Genomic DNA, 5,911 nt, shown 5'->3' on the forward strand with positions numbered 1-5,911 from the left:
TTGCACCCTGTAATAGTAAGGATACGTAGAACAGTAAGTTTGTCCTTAATGTTCAGTGTTTAAATACACTTTAAATTAAGGAACATAAAAAGCATAAGAAACTCAAATCCTCAGCTTTTTTATGGACAGAAGAAGTGTATACACTAATTAGAATATTTACTGTTCAACAACTTTTTGGTTTAGAGCAAGTAGCAAAACATAGCAACAAAAATTTAAATCCATAACCTCTCTTTTTGATTTCTGTTTTTTACTTGCTCTTAACCACTTCTACTTTTAACATTTATATGTGAATGAGATGTTGTTAATATGTTATGTTTTACTACTCTTTTATTTCCTTATATTATCTTATTCTTTTTAATTTTTTGAACCCCATGGCATGCCTACTGAATTCCTTTTTTTCATCGTATGCCAGATTCAGTATGTCAAATTACTGTAAACTTCATTTAATATAATTTATGTAACCATAATATATGTCATTTTTCAGATTGAATAAGCAAATAATGTATAAATTATACCCACATAGTTTTATGTTCTAACCCTTCTGTTCAAGCTTTGCGTAGGAGCCTGTTCTTCCTGCAACCTTCCTCCGAACACGCACAATTTTAATGCTTGGAAATATGTATGCCATCAAATTTCAAGCATGGAGGAGCATTTTAAGAAAATAATTTAGAATTTATGAGATCTGGAGGATGATTGGCTCAGGAAATTCATGTATAAATTTTTTACTAACATGGTTATGCTCTAGAACATTCCTATGATCATGGCAGTGCTTACATTTGGACTTGCACTTTGGTTGAATGTCGTTCTCCTTGATGTAGGAAAAGTGTTTACTATCAAGGAGAACGACATTATGTATTTTGATATTTTGATAGTAAACACTTTTCCTACATCAAGGAGAACGACATTCAACCAAAGTGTCTTTCATTATTGAGTATTTTGATATTTTTGCTCTTTTGAAGTTAGAAATTATGTACTTTGATAGTTAGAACCAAAGTATGTATCTGGTTTCATCTATGCTTGTTGATAAGACTTTAGAACCGGTTTAATAAGTTTTAAGTTTCGTTAGATGCATGTTGTATTGAATGTTGGATGCCTTATTTGGCAGGAATAATGTAAAAGCAGAACAATTATTTCAAAAAATTTATTTTTGTAGTGTTGCATTTGACTCTATACGGTGTTGCGTAATACTAAACATGATGTTGCATATTAATAACAATGGTGTTGCAGATGACTAAAATCAGTGTTGCATTACACATTGTAGGACCACTACTGACGTGGCAAAAGTGGCTCCCACCGCTAATGTGGAAAATGTGGGACCCCTTGCTGACGTGTCAAAGTAGGGGCCACTACTGACGTGGAAATATGACGTGTCACTTGCCACGTAGGACACAGTGGTGATGTGACTTCATTTTATGCGACAATAACTGTTATTGTCATTGTATGCTTTTATTGTTGCAAAATACGCATAATGCAACGCTTTCTAGTGTTGCATAATTCGTTGCCTTAAGGCTCTACGGCCACGTCCACATTGGCAACCCCTGCCTGGTGTTGCCTATTACCTTATGCAACACCATTTAGGCCTTACTCAACTGTATAGTAGGGATTACCTATGTGCACTTGTGGCGTAGTATATGGCTATTCTTTATTTATATATTCATGATCTTATTCACAGAAGGCATGTTAATAACCTAATTGTATACTAGATGATAATTTCTGCTTCCAAACTTTATATCTTTGTTACCTTTTCGATTTAATTTAGGAAATGGGAAGAGTTTGCAGTTTGTAAAGGTCAGAATTGAGGTACTTTGTGATTTTTTATGTTTTCTTTTGGCTTATTAACTTAATGCTCTTGTGAAATATAATTATCTTGGTTGTACAACACAGGGCTGATCCTTTCAACTATTACAAATTATAACATTCTCTACTAGTATATTTTGGGACTTAAGGTTTGTCAGTATTATGGTTAAATACATTCTCCAATAGAACCAAAGATTAGTAAAATTTCAAATATATATTGTTAAAACGTGTTTGATACATTAATTATAAACCAATAAACAATGTGAATAAGGCTATTTAACAATATAAATTTAAACAAAACTGATATTATATAACACCTATAACAACGGTTACCTACATGAATTAATGGTAAACTGTATTTTTCGTACCAGTTACATATAAATAAACGATATCTAAAATTTATAAAAATATTATAAGACATTAGAAATCTTCCAAAAGTGTTGTATAAGACTACTTTAGACATCATGTAAAACTGATGTCTATGTAAAATTAACTTTAACATCAGTCGATCTATTGTTATATACACATCGTTGTTTACCCAATATATAAAATCTCTTTCTAGTAGTGGCTTGAAAATATTCAAAGCTAACAGCTTCAACCATATATGAATTGCTACATAATTTGTTGTTTTGGCCCTTAAAGTATTAATATTTGTACCCATAGATCCCAAACTTACCATATAGGAATTGCTACATAATTTGTTGTTTTGGCCCTTAAAGTATTAACATTTGTACCCATAAATCTCAAACTTAAGTTGTAAGGAATTTTTTGAAAGGGAGGGTCGGGATTCACGGGCAAGAGGGTGTTTGTGAGGGTTGTGGACTAATAGAAAATAGAGTGTTATGTAACCCGCAGCCCCTACCCTTCGGGTGTGCACTAGGTAAACCGTATAGGCTCACGCAATAACTTGCAAATCACGTGAACCAAGGTAAACCGCATTTAAGCGACATGCTCTGACTCAGGAGGCATAATCATAAATTCTCCTCGTGTGAAATTCGAACGTGTGACCAAGAGGATAGTTATCCCCTCTTTAACCAACTGAGCCAACCCTCACGGGCGAAAATAGAATGTGTTTCAAGGCCACAAATATGGGTGTTGTTGATGGTTATGCGCTAGTTTAGGGTTATAGCAATAGCCTTGTTTCTCATTTTTTACTCATTCAAATATATAATTTTATAATTTTAAGTTACTTTATTATATAGATAATTTACTTAGAGAATATAATTTATTATAATTTAATACATTACATATGTTATATAGTTAATTAGTTATTTAATCAAACTTACACATTTTAATGTAACAAATTTTGTTTTCAAATAATTCTTTCTTTAATTTAAACATAATTTTGAAATTTTTTTGATTTAATACATGAACAATTATAATAATTAATTTTTTTTTTAAACTCAAATTTTAGTTACCAAACCTTCACTAGTAACTCTTCATCCACAATATACAAGGATGAACCCTTCCCTTTTAACGGAGCATCCAAGAGACAGGTTGAACCCACCAAGCCCAACTCAACCCAACTCCCCCCAAGCCTAACCCAAATCTACGGTAACTCCTCAACCTTTAATCTAAATTAATTCATGATATAAGTGTTTTTAACATGTACATGCTTAGTAAAAATAATTAATAATTTTTTTAAGTTATAATATTTAGAAAGTGTTAAATTTTGTTGGAAGGTCTTAACTAAACAATCAAACAAACCTATTAACAAACCCATTAACAAACCCATTATTCTTATATTAATATTGTAATATAAAACACATATGAAACGTTACCAAGAAAGATTTGGACAAAGTTAAAAAATATATATATGTGAGTGTTATTAAAATGGGTAGTAATGATTTTAGAACTTAAAAATAAATACCAAGAATTACTTGTAATTACAAATTAACAAAATCTGAACATAAACCTAAATTTGGTAAATGGTGTGCTATTTTGTTGGCCTTTTAACTATTAACAAAATGTTAAATATAACATACATAATATAATAAGGTAATTAAATTATATGGAAAAAAGTACATGGTTTTAAAGGGTTTGACCTATAACTAGAGCTGAAAACCTAGTTCCAAATGCTATAGTTATTGGACTAAGAAATGATTCCAAATTCAAGTTTTTGATAGACAATATAGGAATATAGGTGGTGTGTTGAATCATTTTCTCCATTATTAGATTCGCTTAACCTACTCTCTCGCATAATATCCTATAACTTATACCTATATCCTATAACCTATTTAGGCTATCCAGGGACTCTAAACCGTAGGTCTGATACAAAAACCTGTCATGCCCCGACTTAACAATATATTATACAAATTATTACAATAGATAACAAAAGAAAGTAAATACAACCGAATCCAAGATCTTACAGTTTAGGGTTTGGAACAGCCCAAAACTATAAACTATTCAACCTGATTTCTAATATCGAGTCCTCACACAAAACGATCACTAATCTACCTGAGCTCGAACATATGCATCGGCATCACAAGTCTTATGCACTGTCTGCTTGAATATAACCATATCTGCTAGATGAAATATCAGGGTGAAAGCAAGTAGTGAACCAAATGCTCAACAAGTGCTATACAATACAATACAAAACATAAATCGAGATATAAGAATAACAATGTGAAGGTAGAGCTAATAATAGCAAGAGATAAACTTTTGAGTGATGGCATCATTTATTTGTAACAAAACAATTCAAAACCATTTCTGTATCAAAAACCATTTTATGACGCTACGGATTACAGCCGGTGATCAGCCGCGAAGTAATCCCGAACCTCGCTCGGGTTCTAGAACATTAATGGGATCCCTAGGAAACTTTTAAGCCTACAAATGAAGAGCGGAAATGACTTGCGTCTCGGTCCAGATCCACTATTTAAGAAAACATTTGTCCCCCTTTGGGACTGGAAGTCAAATTTTAAACTTTTTATTTTAAAAACCGATGCCAATTGCTAATTAACTACTTAAACAGTAAATATTTTTAATAAAATTTTAAATTAACTCCGAAGCACTGTAAAAAGATCTATTATATTCAAGGCCATGATCCACTAGACTATACTTTATCAAGAGAAATTGCAAGGTTTCCATATACATTCTACTAGTACATTCTAGAATCTTTATTATTTAGTTCATAACCATACACCACTAGTCATATGTTTACAACATCTCCCTTATCTTGTCTTATAGTTTTATAATATCTAAAATAAATGTTATTTTGAGTATTAAACATAGGGAAAACCATAAATCCACCTCTTTTGTCTTTTAAAATTAGAAGTTTATTTTACTATATTGAAGGAGACAAATGTGTAAGTGACATCAAGTTCCTAATTGAGAAGCCATCATTAATATACACACGGGTGCCCATGTATATTTTTGTGACTGAGTATGCGATATTTTCATATATTTTGTTTTTTATTGCTTATTTCCATTTTTTTCAACCTACCTTTAAGATTTGATATGTTGTATTTTGGGTCTGGTTATCTTTTTTAACCCATACAAGTATTGTGTGTTGATATTTTTTAAATTTCTATACAACAGTTGATTTAAAGAGAGATTTTCTGTGTCCTCGTAGGTCCTCGCCATATTTGTCAAAAAAAGAGATCGGACAATTTGGATAGAATTATTTGGTAGTTGTTGTTTACAATGGATAATGGTCATAGAGAAAGTGAATATATTTGTTCTCATAAAAAATGTTATTCTTGATTTTTTCTTTCATTCTACCACATTTTTACAAATTAATTAAAGTCAAAAAATAGAAAAAATCAAATATAAGTACTAGAGAAATTATTAATTATATTATAGTTTTTTTGTTTGAGCCCAATTACATTATTGGTCTATTAATTTTGGATTGACTTTTTGGTAGGTGGATGAAAAACTAGTTGATAACCTTCTTATTCAATATTAATCTCTATTTATTATCTTTTTAACATAATGGTGAATATTTCCTTCCAAAATCTTTACATAATATGTTTGTGTTCGTATTTGCAGTGAAACAATGAAGAAAATGCTCCACAATAGTAAAGATTACTTGTATATGATAGGTATTGTATACAATTTAATAAATTGATGCAAAATATTAAATATTCTTTTTATGTGGTAACCTTACACCCCAATT

Source organism: Apium graveolens, unplaced genomic scaffold, assembly GCF_009905375.1.
Source record: "Apium graveolens cultivar Ventura unplaced genomic scaffold, ASM990537v1 ctg3540, whole genome shotgun sequence".
Lineage (NCBI taxonomy): Eukaryota > Viridiplantae > Streptophyta > Magnoliopsida > Apiales > Apiaceae > Apium > Apium graveolens.